Source organism: Dendrobates tinctorius, unplaced genomic scaffold, assembly GCF_039654945.1.
Source record: "Dendrobates tinctorius isolate UK_male_01 unplaced genomic scaffold, ASM3965494v1 ptg000021l, whole genome shotgun sequence".
NCBI classification, from domain to species: Eukaryota; Metazoa; Chordata; class Amphibia; order Anura; family Dendrobatidae; genus Dendrobates; species Dendrobates tinctorius.
Window position 1 is genome coordinate 30,435,761 of NW_027361689.1, and position 23,621 is coordinate 30,459,381.

Genomic DNA, 23,621 nt, shown 5'->3' on the forward strand with positions numbered 1-23,621 from the left:
AAGACTTAATTTCTAATCAGCCAATCACATGGCGGCAACTCAGTGCATTTAGGCATGTAGACATGGTCAAGACAATCTCCTGCAGTTCAAACCGAGCATCAGTATGGGGAAGAAAGGTGATTTGAGTGCCTTTGAACGTGGCATGATTGTTGGTGCCAGAAGGGCTGGTCTGAGTATTTCAGAAACTGCTGATCTACTGGGATTTTCACGCACAACCATCTCTAGGGTTTACAGAGAATGGTCCGAAAAAGAAAAAAAATCCAGTGAGCGGCAGTTCTGTGGCCGGAAATGCCTTGTTGATGCCAGAGGTCAGAGGAGAATGGGCAGACTGGTTCGAGCTGATAGAAAGGCAACAGTGACTCAAATTGCCACCCGTTACAACCAAGGTAGGCAGAAGAGCATCTCTGAACGCACAGTGCGTCGAACTTTGAGGCAGATGGGCTACAGCAGCAGAAGACCACACTGGGTACCACTCCTCTCAGCTAAGAACAGGAAACTGAGGCTACAATTTGCACAATCTCATCGAAATTGGACAGTAGAAGATTGGAAAAACGTTGCCTGGTCTGATGAGTCTCGATTTCTGCTGCGACATTCGGATGGTAGGGTCAGAATTTGGCGTAAACAACATGAAAGCATGAATCCATCCTGCCTTGTATCAACGGTTCAGGCTGGTGGTGGTGGTGTCATGGTGTGGAGAATTTTTTCTTGGCACTCTTTGGGCCCCTTGGTACCAATTGAGCATCGTTGCAACGCCACAGCCTACCTGAGTATTGTTGCTGACCATGTCCATCCCTTTATGACCACAATGTACCCAACATCTGATGGCTACTTTCAGCAGGATAATGCGCCATGTCATAAAGCTCGAATCATCTCAGATTGGTTTCTTGAACATGACAATGAGTTCACTGTACTCAAATGGCCTCCTCAGTCACCAGATCTGAATCCAATAGAGCATCTTTGGGATGTGGTGGAACGGGAGATTCGCATCAGGGATGTGCAGCCGACAAATCTGCGCCAACTGTGTGATGCCATCATGTCAATATGGTCCAAAATCTCTGAGGAATGCTTCCAGCACCTTGTTGAATCTCTGCCACGAAGAATTGAGGCAGTTCTGAAGGCAAAAGGGGGTCCAACCCGTTACTAGCATGGTGTACCTAATAAAGTGGCCAGTGAGTGTATATTGTAAGGAGTTGGATATTTGAAGATTGGTTTATAATGTTCTGGTGATGAACTGTTTTCGCTCTCAGTAAGATTAAGTAAGTAGTAGATTTTATCACTTTATATGGGCGGAAGACCCTTTTTTTTACAATTAAAAAAATATACAATTTCTTTAATTATCTGTGTTTTTTGATACTTATTTATTCTTTTATGCCAATAACTTGCAAAAAATATGAATGTCTAAATGGAATTGGAAGAAATATATGTCTGTAAAGAAAGTGATGGCTATGAGATGCAGAGAGGTAGAGTGCTGACATTAGCAGTCACTGCGCGGATCATGGTATGCAAGGCTTGGACCTTGTTTTTGAACTTACCCCAATGTGGTTCAAAACTATCTTGGGACTTTAAGGCCACGTTCACACCATCAGTATTTGATCAGTATTTTACATCACTATCTGTAATCCAAAATCGGGAGTGGAGCAATCAGAGGAAAAGTAGAATAGAAACACGTCACCACTTTTGCATTTTTCACCCACTCCCGAATTTGGCTTACAAATATTAAGGTGGAAAACTCACCAAATACTCAACGAGTGAACGTGGCCTAGCAGTATTGGTCATCTTATATGGGCCAAAATGGACTCTTGCATCCTTCTTTGCTCCAGGGCATGGGTACGGCTGCAGCCCTAGCACCCACTAGTTAAGACCCTGGTGGGCATTGCCGTTTCCGTAATTTTCATAAACTCCTCTTGAGTACCAATCGCTGTATAGGTGATAATTGTTAGATCAGTTTGAGACCTACCAAACATCGAAATAGGAGACTTTTATTCCTCATTCTTCCCTGGTTGCATGACCACTGCTAGGAGAAGCTGAATGGAGCGGTCGGTCACAAATGATCCCTGACGTTCCATTACTTAATGCATTGACGAAGAAAGCCAAGTGCTGCATATGACATTTATGGTCATTCCCATACACAAGGAATGGATTGGCAGAGTTCACAAGCAACTAACCACTTCATTTTGCTCTTCCTGGGTGTAGCTTGGGAGGACAGGTAAGAACAGTCAACCGCCTCGAATAATTATCACCCATACTGTGGATCAGCTATCATTTTTGTAGACTAGACTTTGCATGTCACTTCTTCGAAGTGGAACCTGATGGACATTGAAAAACTGGAGTAAGTTGAGAGAAGAGCTTCTAGGATGGTGAGCAGACTGCAAAGTATGTCCTACTAGGAATGGTTAAAGGATCTGGGAATATTTAACTTGCAAAAAACAAAGCTAAGAGGAGACTTAATCTCTGTCTACAAATATCTGAAGGGATATCACAGTGTAGAGGGATCATCATTATTCTTATTTGCACATGGAAACACGATAAGCAATGGAATGAACATGATAGGGAAGACACAGATTACATACTAGAAAAAACCTTTTGACAGTGAGGGTGATCAATGAGTGGAACAAGCGCCATGAAAGGTGGTGAGTTCTCCTACAGTGGAAGTCTTCAAACGGGCTGGACAGACATCTGTCTTAGTGAATCCTTCATTGAGCAGTGGGTTGGCCACGATGACCCTGGAGGTTCCTTCCAACTCTAACATGCTATAATTCTATGATTATGAGGAGACTTAATAGCTGTCTACAAATATCTCAAGGGCTGTCACATTGTAGAAGGATCATCTTTATTCTCATTTGCACAAGGAACGACTAGAAGCAATGGGATGAAACTGAATGGGAGGAGACACAGATTAGATATTAGAAAAAACTTTTTGACAGAGTGATCAATGAGTGGAACAGGCTGCCACGAGAAGTGGTGAGTTCTCCTTCAATAGAAGTCTTCAAACAGAGACTGGACAGACATCTGACTGGGATGATTTAGCGAATCCTGCTTTGAGCAGGGGGTTAGACCAGATGGCCCAGGAAGTCCCTTCCAACTCTACCATTCTATGATTCTATGAATTGGTTCCAAACTAAGCAGTGTCCAATCGAAAGGCTGCAAGATACACATTAGAAAAAAAAAACTCTTAAAAACATCTTCAAAGCTATGTGCACATGGAGTCTTTTTGCTGAGTTTTCACAGTGGAAAGTGAGCAGAACTTCCAAGTTTTTAAGGAGTTTTGCATTTTTCAGGAGCATTTTGAGAGTTTCAGCAAAAACTAAAAGTGCAGAAAAAACCCTCTGTATGCACATGGCCAATGAAAAGAAAAATTACCTCTACAACACTTTTCCACGCCGCATTCACACATTTGTGTTGTATCAGTTTTTATATGGATAGAACATGTACCCATTATATTCTACAGTATGGTGCCACTCGCTTGTCCATGTTTTCACACAGACCGCGTGTCCATGCAAAAACTCAAGGAGACATGTCCATTTTTTTTCTGGGAGCATGGATGACAAAGGCCAATTCAAGTCTATGGGTCTGTGAAAACTTCATGCAGATGGCATCAGCGTAATATAGCAGTGTCTTCCAAGAGGAAGCTGCCAGAAGAATGGGTCTGTCACTTCTTTTTGCCGGCTCCCAGTATTCAAAGGCAGAAGTGACAAAAGACGGAACGTGTTCACAACAAGTTGTTTTGGCATTGCTGTGCGTGTGTTTAATTATTTGTGGCATTTTCTTTTCACTTTTTCAGGCGGAATCCGTCCGTAAAAAATGTCTTGTGAACATACCATAAAAAGTTTTAAAAACCTCCATGTGAGCATAGCCTTAGAGTGCCACGTACATAGACTCCATGTTCCTTCCATTAGACTGCATACGCAGAGACGTCAGGAGATAGGACCTGAGGCATGTAGAGGTAAAGTAAGGCTTTGTTCACACAGGTTTTTGAGCGGATAAATCAAGCAAAATGCACTTTTTTTTCCAGCAAACATTTTTCAAAATCTTTTCAAGGAAAGAAAATGCTCAAAAAACCTCAACATATAAACAACAAAGGGTTTTCTTGCCCAAAATCTCAGTGTGAACATTCCCTAATTCGGCTATGCGGATGAAGCCTTCTTCAACATGGTCCACTATACTCAAAGCTTTATGAAACTGTCCATCCATTGTCCTGCCGGTACATTGGTTATGCCGGTGTGCTGGGCTCAGTGCCAGGCTTGTGTGGACACCAGAAGCTACAAGATCTGCATGTTTTTCTTGTCTTTTTGTCACCGCGCTGTGAGATGTGGAGGCACAGGTTGTGTGGAGTGTTCGTTTCCTGCACAGGAGAGTGTAAAACAAGCCATCACTTTTATGGGTTTTGACACTAGCACTTGGGCTTGAACACGGTCTACAAGCCCTGGGAGCCTTTTATGTGGGGATGTAGTCCAGCAGGGAACAGCACCTTCTCAGACATGAAAAGGCAGGATCCAGCCTGGCCACTTCCACCCACCATTGCGTTTTTTTTTTTTTTATATGTATTTCTTGGCAAGTGTTGTTAATTCACCACCTGGTATCCAGATCTTCTTTGTATAGAGGTTTTTTTCTTAAGACCCCATTTTAGGGCGTCTATGTAAGAAATCCGGGGAAAAAAAACCCTGCATAATGTCCCTGTATGGAATATTGTGGAGGTATTCTTGTCGGATAGCAATGTCACATCGGAGGCAACGTGATAACTTTCATATGAAATCTGACTAAAATGAACAAATCTTTAGACCGTGTATGTCTAGGTGACACATCGCATTTTTTTCAGGTTTTTGCACTTGTAGTTCTAAACTGAACTTCTGCTCATCTTTTCTGCGTTTATTCATGTATTTTTTGTTTTAAAAAAAATTCCAGGAGAGTAGTCTAACCTGTGGGATTAGGGTTGCTGAAGAAATGAATGGGTAAGTGACGTTATTGCTGCTAAGGAGGATCACCAACAGATGCTAAAAGCAAAGGTTCACATACTTTTACCCCTCACAGACGTGATATTGGATCATTTTCCCCAATAAAACGTAACAGTAATATTTTTTTGACTCATTTTCTTTGATAATGTTTTTTTTTCATCTACTTTTAGGATACACACACTGTGTGATTCAGATTCCGGCGTAGCCACCCAGTTTACCCATGCAAAGCTGCTTTAGGACAATGCTGGCAGTCGTTTTCCCTGAAGCAGCTTTGTCAACGTTTTTGTGGCTCCACCGCCGGCGTCTTTCGCTCTCTACTTTCCACATAAAGCGTGGGGGGTTGCCTGGAGGATGGACATTACTTTTCTCCTTTTTTAATTCTCTTCTCTTTCTGTTCTCCATGCTTAGTGTGGCACACACAGACACACAATGCAAAGATTTGAGTCAGATTCTCACCTTTTTATCTGGTTTCAGGTGTGGTTTTCATATTGTTCACACCTGTTACTTGCCACAAGTGAGATTGAACGAGCATCACATGCTTGAAACAAAGTCCAATTTGCCTTTTTTTTTCTCTGTTTTTTTTTGTGTTGTTCCAATACACACAAAGGAAATATACACACATGGTCAAAATTGTTGGTACCCCTTGTTTAATGACAAAAACCCACAATGGTGACAGAAATAACTTAAATCTGACAAAAGTAGTAATAAATCAAAAATCTATGAAAATGGACAAATGAAAGTCAGACATTGCTTTTTAACCATGCTTCCACAGATTTTTTAAAAAAAATAAAACTCATGAAATAGGCCTGGACAGAAATGATGGTACCCTTAACTTAATATTTTGTTGCACAACCTTTTGAGGCAATCAAACGATTCCTGTAACTGTCAATGAGACTTCTGCACCTCTCAACAGGTATTTTGGCCCACTCCTCAAGAGCAAACTGCTCCAGTTGTCTCGTGTTTGAAGGTTGCCTTTTCCAGACGGCATGTTTCAGCTTTTTCCAAAGATGCTCAATAGGATTTAAGTCAGGGCTTATAGAAGGCCACTTCAGAATAGTCCAATGCTTTCCTCTTAGTCATTCTTGGGTGTTTTTAGAGGTGTGTTTTGGGTCATTATCCTGTTGCAAGACCAATGACCTGCGACTGAGACCAAGCTTTCTGACACTGGGGAGCACATTTCTCTCTAGAATCCCTTGATAGTCTTGAGATTTCATTGTACCCTGCACAGATTCTAGACACACTGTGCCATAAGCAGCAAAGCAGCTGTAGAACATAACAGAGCCTCCTCCATGTTTCACAGTAGGGACAGTGTTCTTGATATGCTTAATTTTTCTGTCTGTGAACAACAACAATGGTGTCCTCCTTGGTTGTCTCCCATGAAGTCCACTTTGGCTCATACAACAACGGATGGTGCAGTCTGACTCTGATGTTCTTTGAGCTTGAAGTTCACCTTTAATCTGCTGAGATTTTCTGGGCTCTTTTGTTACCATTTGTATTATCCGTCTCTTTGATTTGTCATCAATTTTCCTCCTGCGGCCACGTCCAGGAAGGTTGGCTATAGTCCCATGGAGCTTAAATTTCTGAATAATGTGTGCAACTGTAGTCACAGGAACATCGAGCTGCTTGGAGATTGTTTTATAACTTTTACCGCTAATATGTTTGTCTATAAGTTTCTTTCTAATCTCCTGAGACAGCTCTTTCCTTCGCTTCCGCTGGTGCATGTTGAGTGTGATACACACCATGTCACCAAACAGCACAGTGAGTATCTATAGCCCTCTATACAGGCCACTCACTGATTCCAAGATTGCAGGCACCTGTGATTCTAATTAGTGGACACCTTGCTGTATCATGTCCCTTGTTAGGGCTAGCGGAACGCTCCAAATAATAAAATAGGTGCGTACGCAGCCCGGGGTTCACCGTGCAGGGGTGGTAAACTGCTGCTTAGTAATGGCGGAAGTACACTGCGTGCAGAATTATTAGGCAAATGAGTATTTTGATCACATCATTGTTTTTACACATGTCCAACTGCAAGCTGTATAGGCTTGAAAGCCAACTGCCAACTATGTAAATCAGGTGATTTGCATCTCTGTAATGAGGGGTGTGGTCTAATGACCTCAACACCCTATGTAAGGTGTGCTTAATTATTAGGCAACTTCCTTTCCTTTGGCAAAATGGGTCAGAAGAGAGATTTGACGGACTCTGAAAAGTCAAAAATTGTGAGGTCTTGCAGAGGGATGCAGCAGTCTTGAAACTGCCAAACTTTTGAAGCGTGATCACCGAACAATCAAGCGTTTCATGGCAAATAGCCAACAGGGTCGCAAGAAGCGTGTTGATAAAAAAAAAGGTACAAAATAACTTCCCATGAATTGAGGAAAATCAAGCGTCAAGATGACATTTGCCACCAGTTTTGCCATATTTCAGAGCTGCAATGTTACTGGAGTATCAAAAAGCACAAGGTGCGCCATACTCAGGGACATGGCCAAGGTAAGGAAGGCTGAAAAATGACCACCTTTGAACAAGAAACAAGATAAAATGTCAAGACTTGGCCAAGAAATAAGGTTTTATGGACTGATGAAATGAATGACTCTTGATGGGCGATGGATGGGCCCGAGGCTGGATCAGTAAAGGGCAGAGAGCTCCACTCCGACTCAGACGCCAGCAAGGTGGAGGTGGGGTTCTGGTATGGGCTGGTATAATCAAAGATGAACTTGTGAGACCTTTTTGGCTTGAGGATGGAGTGAAGCTCAACTCCCAGACCTACTGCCAGTCTCTGGAAGAGACCTTCTTCAAGCAGTGGTACAGGAAGAAGTCAGTATCGTTCAAGAAAAACATGATTTTTATGTAGGACAATGCTCCATCACCTGCATCCAAATACTCCACAGCGTGACTGGCCAGTAAAGGTCTAAAAGAAGAAAAAATAATGACATGGCCCCCTTGTTCACCTGATCTGAACCCCATAGAGAACCTATGGTCCCTCATAAAATGTGAGATCTACAGGGAGGGAAAACAGTACACCTCTCGGAACAGTGTCTGGGAGGCTGTGGTGGCTGCTGCACGCAATTTGATCGTAAACAGATCAGGCAATTGACAATCTATGGATGGAAGGTTTTTGAGTGTCATCGCAAAGAAAGGTAGCTAAATTGGTCACTGATTTTTTTTTGTTTGTTTTTGAATGTCAGAAATGTTTATTTCTAAATTTTGTGTTATATTGGATTACCTGGTGAAAATAAACAAGTGAGATGGGTATATATCTGTTTTTTATTAAGTTACCTAATAATTCTGCACAGTAATAGTTACTTGAAAAAACATATCCTCCTAAGATAGCCAAATCTAAAAAAACCGCACTCCAACTTCCAAAAATATTAAGCTTTGATATTTGAGTCTTTTGGGTTGATTGAGAACATAGTTGTTCAATAATAAAAAGAATCCTCTCAAATACAACTTGCCTAATAATTCTGTACGCAGTGTATAAAGCGGTGTACAAAAGGTCACACGTGGGTTAACGTCACCCAGTGTGAACAGAAGCGACCTCTGTTAACTCACAGAGCCGCGCTACTGCAGAACATAAATGCCGGTGCCTGTTTAACTCACAGAGCCCGGCCACGAAGCGCACAGAAAGCGGTCACAACTCTGCCCCAAGGACACGGGGTCAGAGTCCCTCTAGACCTTTTGAGTGTGCGGCGTCGCACCTGCGGACGCCACTATAGACGCTGACTATGGAGTGTCGAGCACGTGCACCGTGGACACTGATGACTGTCTGAGACTCTGTCCTACCTACACCTAAGCCTGGGTGCTTAACAGGCTAGACTGCACAACACATGCATACCAAGGGTAGGGGTTTCTTAATGAGTCATTCACCAGAGACATTCATAAATGTATACGACACTCACTCCTAGTCTGATAATGCAGTCTATACTAGTGCATGGCCAAGCGGCCATGCAAACCTTTTATAGCCGCGTCCTTTCGGGACCTTCCTGACCTTTCTGATGGTCCAATCCGAGCTGGAGAAGGACCTGAGCATGTGACCTCCGATCTCCAATGAGAAATCGTCCCACGGGCATGCTCAGTGGACCGAAAGGAGGACTTAGTCCCTGGAGTAGCTCGCTGCTGACCAGCATGCGTTGCTATAGCTGGGCCAGAGGTGGCAGCAGCAACCAAACACACAGCTGGTTTGAGCAGCGCATCAGGATGGACGAGTTTGTTGAGCAGGTTCCTCTGCGGCCGAAGAGGAATGGGAGACTGCCGGATGCAAGGCTCGGGATTCCTGCTGTGCAGCGACACGAACCTGACGCCTAACATTACCCCCCTCCTAGGGCCCCCTCCCCTCTGAGCCTCGCTATGTTCAAATGCCGCAATAAGGAGTGGAGCGTGGATGTTCTCCACTGGCTCCCAGGTCCGAGCCTCTGGACCATGACCCTTCCAATCGACCAAATAAAACTTCTTACCACGTACCACCCTGCATCCCACAATGGCATTGACCTCAAACTCGTCCAAAGACAGGTCTGATGTCCCAGTAGATGACTCAGAGAACTGGGACATGTGCACAGGTTTAAGGAGGGGCACGTGGAAGGTGTCAGAGATAGCCAAGTGTGGTGGAAGGGCCAGACGATAGACCACCGAGCTGATCTGTTTGAGGACCTTAAAGGGACCAGCGTAACGAGGAGCAAACTTAGTGGACTGAATGCGCAGCCTGATGTTACAGGTGGAGAGCCACACTAAGTCGCCAGGGGAGAAGATGGGAGCAGGATGCCGGTGTGCATCCGCGGAGACCCTCATTCTCTCCTTAGAGGCCCAAATAGCATCCTGGGTGTGGTCCCAATTATCACGTGCCTCCACCGCCCAGTCTGCCACCCTAGAGTCGGTGGATGACACGGGCATGGGCACAGGAACATGAGGCCGTTTGCCGTGGTTAAGGAGGAATGGGGTCTGGCCGGTGGAATCAGCCACAGTGTTGTTAAAGGCGAACTCTGCCCATGGCAACAAGGATGCCCAGTCATCCTGCCTGGCCAAGACAAAATGTCAGAGATAATGTGACCAGGGTCTGGTTGGCCCTCTACCAACCCGTTCGTCTCGGGATGATAGGCCGAGGGGAGATTCAGCTCAATTCTGAGCAAGCGACAGAGCTCTCTCCAGAACCGCGACGCAAACTGGGGACCCCGGGCACTGACAATCTTGTCTGGCATGCCATGTAACCGAAAAACGTGTTTGATGAACAACACTGCTAAGCCAGACGCAAACGGGCAGGGGCATAAAGTCTTGCCCAGGGGTACAGACTCAAGGGTGACCAGAGTCACTGTCCTCAGGCTCTCAGATGGTACAATTAACCGAGGCTCCTCCTCCGCTGACACCACGGAGCGAGAGCGCATCGGCCCGGACATTCTCGCCGGAAAGGAAGTGTAGGGTGAAGTGGAAGCGGGAGAAGAAGAGAGACCATCGGGCTTGGCGAGACTTTAACCGCTGGGCGGTTTGGAGATAGACCAAGTTTTTGTGGTCAGTGTAAACTTGGAAGGGATAGCGAGCCCCCTCCAGGAGGTGTCTCCATTCAGAAAACGCCAACTTCATGGCTAGCAACTCCCTGTCCCCAATGGAATAGTTCCTCCGCCGGCGAGAAGGTCTTGGATAAGAAGCAAGGATGCTTCCAACCTTTAGCATCCTTTTGGAACAGGACTGCTCCAGCACCGACGGACGAGGCATTCAACTCTAAAATAAATGGCTTATCCACATTGGGGAGATGTAAAATGGGAGCGCTAGTGAAGTGGGACTTGATGGAGAGGAAGGCCTTGGAGACCTCCTCTGACCACAATTTAGGATTCGCTCCCTTCTTGGTGAGGGCAACCAAGGGACCTACCCAAGTCGAGAAGTGCGGGATGAATTGGCGGCAGTAGTTAATAAATCCCATAAAGCGCTGCACCGCTTTGAGGGAGTGAGGCTCCTGCCAATCCATCACCACCTGTAGTTTGGCAGGATCCATGGACAACCCCTGGGCTGAGATGATATAGCCCAGGAAAGGCAAGGACTCCTGCTCAAACACACACTTCTCCAACTTGGCATATAGGGAGTTTGCCCGTAGGAGATCGAAGACTTTGCAAACATCCTTCCGGTGGGAGTCTATATCTGGAGAGTAGATGAGCATATCATCCAGATAGACTACAACCGAAGTGGTGAGCATATCCCGGAAGATGTCGTTCACAATGTCTTGGAAGATGGCAGGAGCATAACAGAGCCCGCAGGGCATCACCAGGTATTCATAATGCCCGTCCCTGGTGTTAAAGGCTGTCTTCCATTCGTCTCCCTCACGGATACGAATCAGGTTGTAAGCATCCCGCAGATCCAGCTTAGTGAAGACCCTTGCTCCCTGCAGCCTATCAAAAAGCTCAGATATCAAGGACAATGGGTACTTGTTCTTAACGGTGATGGCGTTAAGACCCCTGTAATCTATGCATGGACGTAGTTCTCCGTTCTGCACGAAGAAAAACCCGGCCCCTAGCAGGTGACATTGACTTCCTAATAAAGCCTCTTGCCAGATTCTCCCTGATGTACTGAGACATGGTTTCTGCCTCCGGGAGAGATAAGGGGTAGACTCGACCCTGGGGAGGCTCCGCACCCGGCAAGAGGTCAATAGGACAGTCATAGGGGCGATGCGGTGGAAGAGTCTCCGCCGCCTTTTTGGAGAACACGTCCGCATACTGTCGATAATGTTTGGGGAGCGAGGAAAGATCTGCGGGGACCTCGGTGGAGGCAACCTTGACACACTCCCTCAGACATCTATCCTCACATGACTTACTCCAATCAAGAATTCTCCCCGAGGACCACTCTATATGGGGAGAGTGGTACCGTAACCAGGGGACCCCTAGAAGGACCTGGCCGATACCCTCGGGCATGACGAGGAGGCATATCGTCTCCTGATGATATGGAGACACCGAGAGTATCAGTGGAGCGGTTTGGTGGGTAATCTGCGAGGGCAGAGTCACGCCGTTCACTACTCTGATGGTGACTGGCTTAGATATCATAACCAGTGGTATTGCGTGCCGTTGAGCGAAGGCAGATGACATAAAATCGCCCTCCGCTCTGGAATCCATGCAAACCTTCACCGCCAGAGTGGAAGAACTAAACTCAACTGTCCCTTTAAAGGACAACTTGGAGTAAAACGCCGCGAATTCTAGTGAGCTGCCTCCTACGGCCACTAGATGCAAGAGTTTCCCGAGCCGCTGTGGGCACTGGTTGGCAAGGTGATCGGACTGCCGGCAACCATGGCAGATCACAGGAACGCGAGCGGACCGGGACCTGAATCCCTCATGGGAAGCCCCCTGATGCTCCGACGAACGATCGGGAGGTTCCAGAGGTTTAGCAAAACTGGGTGCCAACCTAAACCTCTGCCTACACTGGGACCGCTCCAACCTTCGCTCGGCAAAGCGAAGGTCTATACGGGTGGAGACAGTGATAAGCTCCTCCAGTGTAGCGAGAATCTCCCTGGTGGCCAGAGTGTCCTTCACATGGTCAGCCAAACCTCTCCAGAATGCCGGGATGAGGACCTTATCTGGCCACTCTAACTCCGAGGCCAGCGTCTGGAACTGGATGGCAAAGTGGCTGACCATGGACGAGCCCTGTGACAATGCCAGCAGCCGGAGCGCGGTGTCATGGGTGACTCGCGGTCCCAGGAAGTCCTGCTTCAGAGTGCCCAAGAACTCTGAAGCACTCTGCACCACATGATCACCACGCTCCCACAGCGGTGTGGCCCACTCCAAAGCGCTGCCCGACAAAAGGGAAATAATAAATCCTTCCTTAGTCCGCTCGGAGGGGAATCGTGCTGCCAGCAGCTCCAGCTGTATAGAGCACTGGCTCACGAAACCCCTACAAGAAGCACTGTTGCCTGAGAATTTCTTGGGCAGCGGGAGGCGGGACAAAGTTGGGGCAGGGATGGCAGTGGTCAAAAGGGAGACAGCCTCTGTGGCTGCCTGAACAGCGACCGCAGTAACATCCGCAGCTGAGGCTGAACGCTCGAGAGCCGCCAAACTGCCCTGCAGCTGCCGGATGTACTGCAGCAGTCGCTGTTCGTCCGCCATTACTAGCCAGACCCTGGCGCTAGTATAATGTTAGGGTGTGTGCACACACTGCGGATTCTGCTGTGGACCCGCAGCGGATTTGGCCACTGCGGATCCGCAGCAGTTTTTGCTGCGGTGTACAGTACCATTATTCCCTATGGGAAATGGAAACCGCAGTGCAGACGCTGCAGAATTTTCCGCGCGAATTATCTGCGGTTTCTAAACCGCAGAAAGAATTGACATGTCAATTCTTTCTGCGGATTCCTAACTCCTCCATTGTGGAGATGGTGAAACCGCAGGGCATACTAGTCTATAGTGCGTGGCCGAGCGGCCATGCGAACCTTTTATAGCCGCGTCCTTTCGGGACCTTCCTGACCTTTCTGATGGTCTAATCCGAGCTGGAGAAGGACCTGAGCATGTGACCTCCGATCTCCAATGAGAGATCGTCCCACGGGCATGCTCAGTGGACCGAAAGGAGGACTTAATCCCTGGAGTAGCTCGCTGCTGACCAACATGCGTTGCTATAGCTGGGCCAGAGGTAGCAGCAGCAATCAAACCCACAGAGCTGGTTTGAGCAGAGCGCCGGGATCGACGAGTCTGCTGAGCAAGTTCCTCTATGGCCGAAGAGGAAAGGGAGACTGCCGGATGCAAGGCCTGGGATTCCTGCCGTGCAGCGACAGGAACCCGATGCCTAACATCCCTTTTGTCACATTATTTTCAGGGGTACCATCATTTCTGTCCAGGCATATTTCATGAGTTTTATTTTTTTTTTTAATTCTGTGGAAGCATGGTTGAAAAGCAATGTCTGACTTTCATTTGTTCATTTTCATAGATTTTTGATTTATTATTACTTTTATCAGATTCAAGTTATTTCTGTGACCATTGTTGGTTTTTCTGTTATTAAACGAGGGGTACCAACAATTTTGACCACGTGTGTACATGTGTATAACAAAACATGTAATTGCAATAATTTTTGCCAATACTTTTGGCCATGATTATAATTATTTATATCAATGATATTATCAATATTATCCATCATATATACTATTTTTTATATTATTAATGTCCTTTTTATATTAGCTTTATTATTATTATTATTATTATTATTATATATTATTATATATGTTATTCTAGTTTTGTATCAATGTTATCAGTGCCGTTACCTGGAGTTCCCCCTGCATGTTGATCAGATGAATGCACCCTTTTAACACACTAATCCTACAAGGACATAAATGCTGTACCCCTTCCCCATTATGCAGTAATGTCCCCCATCCTGGTATATATGTCTCCATCGTGGTATATATGTTCCTCGTCCTGGCCACATCCTGGTATATTTGTCTTTCATCATGGGCCTAACCCTGGTATATGTGACCCCCATCCTGGTATATATGTCTTAATGTATTAAATAAATATATACCATTCTCACCTTCCCTCCACTCCCACGCCATGTGATGTCCTCTTCTGTAGTCGGCAGCTCACTTCAGTATGCAAGCAACAGACCAACAGACAACGCATGAAATCACTGCCATGTGCCCTCAGTCACGGACACTCGTATGTCAGCTGCTGGGGTCTGATTGGCCGACAGCTTGTATTGCAGTGCAGGGACCTGTCAGGTCTCTGCGCTGCAATGCTTTTCAGCTGAATGTGCATCCTCGGATTGGGAGGGCAGTAACATCACAATGGGGGCAGCTTTGCGGCACTGGGGGTGGCGGTACACCCACTTCCATGCAGTCACAACCAGCAGGAAAGACGGTGTTTTGCGGCCTGTGCTGAATATGGTGTGTGGCACTACCAGAGGGTGGCTGCGCCCAATCTCCAGCACAGACCTCAAGTTGCGGTCTTTCCTGCCAGCTGTAACTGCACGGAGGTGGGTGGGCAGACAGCGGCGAGTTTCCGGCGTGTGTAGTCAGGCGGTGGGTCCTGGCGGGGGTCCGGTGGCGGCATCCCTCTCATTACTCCCCCCTCATTACACCCTCTCATTACACCCCTCTCACAGCCGGCAGGAAAGAGGGTGTTTTGCAGCTTGTGCTGGAAATGGTGTGCGGCACCACCAGAGGGTGGCCGCACCCAATCTCCAGCACAGGCCTCAAGCCACTGTCTTTCCTGCTAACATGAAGAGAGAAGGAAGATCCGGCACTGGAGACTTGATAAAATCCACGATAAGTTTTATTCACATAATTTCATGATAAAACCATAAAGGGGAAAACAGACCCCCACGCCTGACGCGTTTCGAACCTTACACCAGGTTCTTCCTCAGAGACATGTCTTTCCTGCTGGCTGTGACTGCACAGAGGTGGGTGGGCAGGCAGCGGCGGGATCTGGAAGGTAGTCAGGCGGCATTCCTCTCATTACTCCCCCCTCATACCCTCTCATTATACCACCTTCATTACACCCCTCTCGTTATATCCCCTCGTTACACCCCTTTCACAGCCTCGTGATCGCAGCGGCGGCCTGCATCCAAGCGGCAGCTGGGATCCAAGCAGTGGCTGGGATCGCAGCGGCAGTTAGGATCACAGCTGTGGCCTGGATCCAAGAATCAGCTGGGATCCCAGTGGCGGTTGGGATTGCAGCGGTGGCCTGGATCCCAGCGGCATTCGGGATCGCAGCGACGATCTGGATCTGAGCGGCATCACTTGGGTGTTCCAAAATGGCGGTCGGCGTACTTCCGGTGCGGTGCAGTGGATTGTGGGATCCAGGGACAACCAGACTGAAGTGGATGACAGACAATTTAAGGCAATTATATATAGATAGTATTATTTATATTGTTGTTTTATATTATCATTCTATATTATCATTTTGATTATTATTATTGATTTAATTTCTTTTTTCACCACCTTTATTCCATCTGATCTCTTCCTATAATCTCGGTTTTACTGTTTTTCAATGTTATTGGTATTTTCCATGCATTGTTGCCGGAGGCTCCTGAATTTTTGTTGATGCCGGTGGAACTTGATTGTATCTGTAATCCTAGTTGTGATGCAGGACTGGCCGTAATGTGATGAATTTCATATATCACGTCCATCACTGGCTACAACATCCCAATAAGTCCGTTATGGAGGCGATATAATTCAGTGAGTCAGTGTGAACTCTGGCATCGGATATAGAATATATTTATAGACTAGAGTTTGAAAATTATTTTAAAGGTATTCTCCAGACTAAAACATTGTTGTCCTATCCTTTAATCGATGAGGGTCCGAACCTTTACACTACCAGACAAATTACGGTAGATTGTACGGGGTGGCGAATGAAATTGGACCACTGATAATCATGTTCTCTTAAAGGGATCCTGACAACGGATACATACTGCCCAAACTACTGGTTGTATGACTTCATCCATGTATGTCTGACCCTGAATCGCCGCTGCGTTTCAGAGAAAAACACACTTTGAAAGCCCCTGGGGACTAAGTTATGTAGGTGACTAGTCTAAAAGGTCCGGCGGCTTCTTCCCATCCTCTGCCAGTGACTGACAGGGCTCCCTTTATACACAGTGAGACCTGTTACCACAAGTAAATAAACCTTAATCACTATCTAGTGTACATAAAGGATAATCTTAAGGCCACATTTATGAAAAATTGTCTGTTCCCCATAGCAACCAATCACAGCACAGCTTTTTTTAAAGAGCAGGAAATCAAATGAAAGCTGTGCTGTGATTGGTTGCCATAGGCAACAAAGACCTATTTTCCTTAAAGGACACGGTCAATTCATATTTTGTTTCGCCTTTTTTCTTCACCAAAAGCCATATTTTATTTTTACTTTTCTATCTAACATAGCCATATGTGGTTTTGTTATTTTACGGAACGAGTTGTATTCTTGAATGACGCCATTCATTTTACCATACAGTGTATAGGAGAAAAAAAGCAAAACACAACGTCCCATTATATTAAAAATATACATTAATACTGTGCAGTTTCCTTTTTTTAGCCTAGATATTGTTAATGGAAAAGTATAATACAATAGTACTGTATACCTTATTTTGTGGTGCACGGAGGAATACCAGCCAGTTGGACTGTCATACTAATATAACTGTAAGGGTATGTTCACACTGCATCTTTGAAGCAACTCTGCTTCTGTTAAAAAAAAAAAAAAATGCTCATAAAATGCTCAAAATAATATTCCTATTTATTTCTATGAATAACCAACTTATTTTTCATATCTTCCAGCCTTTAGGCTTTGTGCACATGGTGCCAAGTTTTCCCAGGCAAAACCACTTCAGCAAAACGCTGGCAGTTGTTTTCCTGAGCTGCCTTCACCAGCGGCCTTGTGACCCTCTGCAGATGGGTCCTAAAAATATTAATAGAATCATTCAAAAAGAAAAGCATGCTTTAGAAAATAATGACCCCCCCCCCCAAAAAAAAAAAAAAAAAAAGGTGGAAAAAACACCAGAAAAAAAGGGGCAATTCCTGAACTGCTTGGAAAAAAAAGTCACTAAGGAGCGATGCATGTCTGGAGTCACAACCTTTGCTAGTCCGGCTCCTTTTTGATAAGTAGCTAAAGCTATGTCCCACCCAGTTAGGCAATGCTCTGTGGACTGAATACGTCAGCAGCTGCACAGATCTCACTGGTGTTTTGCTTCAATCTGAAGTCCAAAATGTTCAGCTCTCGTATCATCATCTTTATAAGACAGCAGACGCGATCTGGAGAGCTTTATATTTAGGTAGTTTCATGTCCAAAGAACCTTAGGGGCCAACTGAGTAGCACATCTGGAATATGGATAATTATATGAGGCCTAAGCACACAGCCTGAGATAAAATAAAAAAAAGACCACGGGATTAAAATAACGTTTCGGATTGTCGATGATGAAGTGTTTCACATAAAAGTGGCCATTAACATCAGATATTTTGTGGGATTGTCTATAACAAACGGAGGCAAATCTAGGTGCTGCGATAATTCAGTTTGATGCACCCTCCTATACACTGCTTAAAGTAGTTGTCCGGCCTTAGGATATAAACCTGCAATTACTCCATATGACTTCAGACTTGTAAATCCTCGCATTGCGTGCACTATGCGCAGTGAGGGTTCTCTGGCGCCAGGAGCCACGGGTGTGTGACCACACGTATGCTATTTGCATATATGCAGTAACCTGCCAACTAGTCATTTGCAGCCTTGCTCGTTACAAGCGTATGGAGTGTGTCCAAAAGTATGCAAATCAAAACTTGTGGTCACATGACCACCCACTTCCGGCGCTGTCACCAGAGAATACTGACAGCACGTGTAATAGGCTGGGTGGTGGAACCACTGTGTCGTGGACTGAAGAGAGCCTGGAGGGGCATGACTAAGCGTACACCCGACAGGTAAACTGACTGGCAGGTACTGGAATCAAATAAAAAGCACTCTGTAGCGCTATACCAAACAAACATTACCAGGACCTAATGCCAATCCTTTCTTAGACTGAAGTTTATATCTCTGTGGAGGGGTAGGATACGGCTGCAATTAAAAACACCTGAGGCTAAGGGGTGGAGTGCTCAGTCAGAAGGCCAATGCATACAAATATAAAAAATACGGACCGTCACATCCAAACATAAATTAGTGCTGAACAGGTTAGCGCTACAGTGTGCTGCTTTTTGTTTGACTGTATATGAGTTGGCTACTCTAGGTAGGCACCTGTTCAGATCTAATTTATGTTTGGATGTGTAGGTCAGTATTTTGATATTTGTATACATTAGCCTTCTACCTGAGACCTCAGGCGTTTTTAATTGCAGCAGGATCCTACCCCTCCATAGAGATATAGACTTCAGTTTAATAGAGGATTCACATTAGGTTCCCATACAGATGAAAACTTCAGTCTAAGAGAATTGCCATTAGTTCCTCGCAACGAGAATTGCCTTATCGTGGCTGCCGGGTACACATGAATTGGCCAATATATACGCTAAGCATTCTCAAATTTTCATATTTCTAGTGCAGTAATGCAATTTAATTTTCACATTTCATGTTTGCATGCTATAGCACTACAGAGTGCTGCTTTTTGTTTAATTGTATATGAGATGGCTACTCTATGTAAGCACCTGTTCAGACCTATTTTATGTTTGGATGTGATGGTCAGTTTTTTGATATTGGCAGGTACTGGAGACCTGAGAACTATCAAGCAAGCAGACTACTGGTATAACATGTTGCTCAGGCACCTCTCAACAGGTTGAAGTGCCTTAAATAATAAGTGTTTCCCAGACATTGGCTGAAGCCACTTTATGAAGGTGGACGCTGTCCCTTTAAGAGACCGGGCGCAGACGTGCCCCAAGCACAGTGCCCGGGGACCTGCAAGTAGTGGGCAGCAAAGGAAGGAGGAAGAGGTGTGGGTCGGACGTTGTGGCGGTTAGTGAGTCAGCATCCCTGCTGGGGGAAGGAGGAAGTGTGCAGGGACGCCAACAGCGCACATGTGACTGCAGACTTGTACCCTAAGGCCAAAAAACTCCTTTTAAAGGGAACCTGACAGCTGATACATGCGGCCCAATCTACTTTCTACATGATTTCAGACAGCTATGCTTAACTCTGGAAGCTTTGATATTTCAGAGAAGAACATAATTTAATAACCACCAGGGACCAAGTCCCACAGAAGACTAGTCACACAGGCGAGTCCTCGGCAGCTTCTCCCCAACAGTTACATTTCCTCATAAAACTTTATAAGCACAAATTTCCGTTTCTAATGTCTATTGCCTGTAAATTTTTAGAATTTTGAGAATGAATGACCATTCCAGGAGAAGAAAGTAATGCATTTCTTTGATAAGATAGATTATAAAAAGTTTCTTATTTTCACATTGGCTATTGGGAAATATATATGGTGTGTATATACATATATTTCTCTCTCTCTGTATATATACAGTATATACTGTGTGTGTGTATATATATATATATATATATATATATATATATATATTATGTGTATATATATATATACATCTCTGTCAAAAATTAAGAGACCACTTTCAAATGTTCAGTTTGTCTAATTTTTCTCTTTATATTTTTGAATAAAATGTAAATTGTTCTTTTAGTCTACAATCTTCTGACAACATGTCTCCAAATTTCTAAGCAATAATTTTTTTTTTTCTGAAAAGGAGAAATGGTCAAAATCAAAAAAACAAAAAAAAAACAAAAACAGTGCTTTCAGATCTCAAATAATGTAAAGAAAGCAAGTCCTTAATAAATTAGAAACAGCAATACTAATGTTTTAACTCAGGAAGAGTTCATAAATCAATATTTTGTGGAATATCCATGATTTTGAAAAACAGCTTTCATGCGTTTTGGCATGCTTGCCACCCGTCTTTCACACTCCTTCTGGCGCAAAAATCTGAGCAGTTCTTCTTTGTTTGATGGCTTGTGACTATCCATCTTCCTCTTGGTGACATTCCAGAGGTTTTCAATGGGGTTCAGGTCTGGAGAATGGGCTGGCCACAACAGGGTTTTGATGTGGTGGTCTCTTAATTTTTGCCAGCGCTGTATATGAATATATATAATATTAAATGGACGACTACGCTTTAATAACCTTGAGTGACTTTACCAGGAACTATTCCTACAGACGACAGATAGATCTGTAAAGTGTTGTTCCCGTTTGACTGTCCAAAGAAACCTTGTTAATGTTGATTGGGAAACTGGCATATTATATGCTGGTTTCCCTGATAACGTTTCGGAGGACCCTTTCAGATTGCATTTTTTCCTACATTCAGTGTTGGAAATTATGCCCGAACCCCCATCCATTTTGGGTTTCGACATGTCCATTGACTATCATGATGCAGATGCAGTCACTGTGTGCTCTGTTGGACATCATTTTTGGCCATTGAAGGAGGGCAGCTAGATGTAGTAGACTACATGGAGTGTAGGAAAAAACACAATGTGAAAGGGTCCTAAAACATTCTGAAAATACCATTTCTGCAGACTGCCCCATACATTTCCATCACCACTTACTTCCCTGCTATCTTTATCTAGATGTCTTCTTGTTTTCTCATGTTCCCAGATCTGATAATCTTATCTCAAGTTCCTTTCCTGGGCCCCTGGTGTAAAACACAACTTTGGTTCCAGAGAAAGTAGCCACATAATTAATAGCCCTGTGTTATAAATCACTGATTTTTGTGTTGTTACGTCACATACTGATCCCATTCCCATTTCGATAAGCAGAGATCAAAGAACAGCAAATGTAAACTTCAGGTCCTTATTAACATGTGTGAAGGACTACTGTCCATTTGTAGTCAGTACCTGGGGTTGGGGTGGCACTTACCATGTAGATCAACAAGATACCAGTTTGGGGTTGTAAGGTTAAAGGGACAGCAGACATGGTGACAACCTACAGAGAACTGAGTAGCTGTTTTGTAAGGAAGTGTAACTTTGTGGGGTAGATTTACTAATCCTTTCTAATCCTTTGATAGTGTGAATTTAAAGGGCATCTGTCACCAGGTCAAAAGTGTCCAGATTTTGCTCTCATTTTTTTCCCCCGTGATTCTCCTGAGTATTCTGTGTTTTTTGTTTTTGTTTTTTTTTCAAATCCATCATACACTTCCTCCTAAGATATGAGCCTTTTTATTTAGAGCTAATTTTCACTACCTTTACCAAAGGGGCGTTGCCCACAGTATGATTATGCAGAACAGCCTAAAGACACACCCCTATAGTAAAGAATGTAAAACATTTGCACTAAATATTTAGGCCCATATCTTTGGAACAGTATGGCGGATTTAAAAAAAGTTAAAGGAAATATTCAGGGGATAAGCAGGAATAAAATAAGAGCAAAGGCTAGCTAGCTTGATTTGTTGACCGTTCCTCTTTCAGGTGCATTTAGAAGAAATAATACTCTTTCCAAATTTGTCTCCCATGTTAACATACTGGTGATCACCTGGCAGCTGAGCTTAAATAATGGATTGTTAAATGGTATTTTACAACACAGCCAGGTGATGCATCGATGTGCATTGCTGCCCAGATGAAGCTTTGCCCTCCCACAGCAGGTTAAAGGCAGTTTGATTGAGGACCAAAATTGGGTAGTGACTGTGCATTGAAGTGTGCAGAGTTTTGCAGCATGCTGCACCGTCAGGCCCTACTTTTAGACTTGCATGTTGCACCAAATTTTCTAAGTGGCTCATACTGTGTAAGGAGGGAGACCAGGCTGTGGGTACCTATACTGAGCCGGATGCGGAACTGTCGAGGCTGCGTCCCATGTTTCCCAGGGGAAGGAATAGGGGACCCGACAGGCCCCATGACTTGGGCAGTGGGAGCGTGTTTAGAAAGGGAACCCGTCCGGAAGCTGAGAAAAAAGCGCGCGAAGCAGCAGTGGGGTTCCTGCCGGCAGTATGCAAGCAGCAAGGTGGGCAGCGTGCTGGCACCTGAAGCGACAGCGCAGTGACGGACTGCAGAGGACAGCTTGCGGTGCCACCAGCGAGACAGCTAGTGTAAGAGGCACTGCGCGTCCATGACAGTGAAGTCGGTGCACGTGTAGAGAGCCCAGGGCCGGTTACAGAACAGTACCATGCAGACCTTACTGCTGGACAGCGTACCACAGCCCTCATTTAACCCCCGGATTGCTACAGCTATTGTTGCGTTGGCTGCACCAGCTTATGGACTAGGGGCTCAGCGGAAGGTACCAGAGACTGACCGCTGCCGCCAGAAGACGGATCACTAACCTTGGACCCCTCTTGAGGACATGTCGCTGACAGCTACAAGGACTACTACCCTCATCAGAACATTTGTGACACGATAAGTTTACTGAGTGAATTGTTGCTATTTTTTCTATTCACATTTATTCTTTCCCAGTTTAACTGTTTATCTCCCCGTGGGGAGCACCTTTAAATCTGTTAACCCTTGCTCTGCCTCCTGTTTGTCACTGCATCGTGCAACCTGCTTAGAACTGTATGATAAATGTGGTCTGTCTAGTCGGAAGGTCGGATTTATCAATTTTTTTTAGGACACACTGATGAATCTTGCCAAAAGGTTAAATTAAGTTTGAGTTGGCTTACTTTTAGACCAATTTTTCAACTAAAAAACTTGGAAATGCCTTTCATAAATTTGGGAACCGATTCATTATTAAATAAGAGTATGATCCAGCTCACCAATGTTGAAGTAGCCAGCATATCCTCGGCTCAGATGTAAGACAACTCCTGCTTGGTGGTAGCAATAGGAAAAGAAAGGGATAACCATATGATTTTTGGTATCAAATAATATTAAAAAAAGATTATTGGTAGAACTGAAAAAAAACAAACAAAAACAGATTATTATTCCCATTACTGTAGAAAAAAGTAAACATAAGAGCTTTTCTCACGTTTCGGGCTGAATCCCAGTCTTTACGCATGGATCCATGAGTGAGGACTGATAACATTAAGTCTGAAACATATAGGAAAAGCTCTCACATTTATTTTTGTCTCTAGTACTGGGAATGTTCAACTAATACTTTTTTTTTAATTAAAAAAACGTCTGGATACCCCTTCCTTTGCCGATTCATCATTGTTTTTTGCCTATTTTGTGGAATAAAAATAGTTCTAACAATGAGGTTTTGTTTTTTTGGAACCTCAATCATTATTTAGTTAGTGCCGTTTTTTAAAAGTTGAAGGGTTGACTTTTATCTGACCGTGCTGATGTCTAGAAAGAGGAATTACACGGAACTTGTAGTTGTGCTTCAAGTAGTCTTTATTATGCATTTTGGGTCCGTGCAGAAACCTCT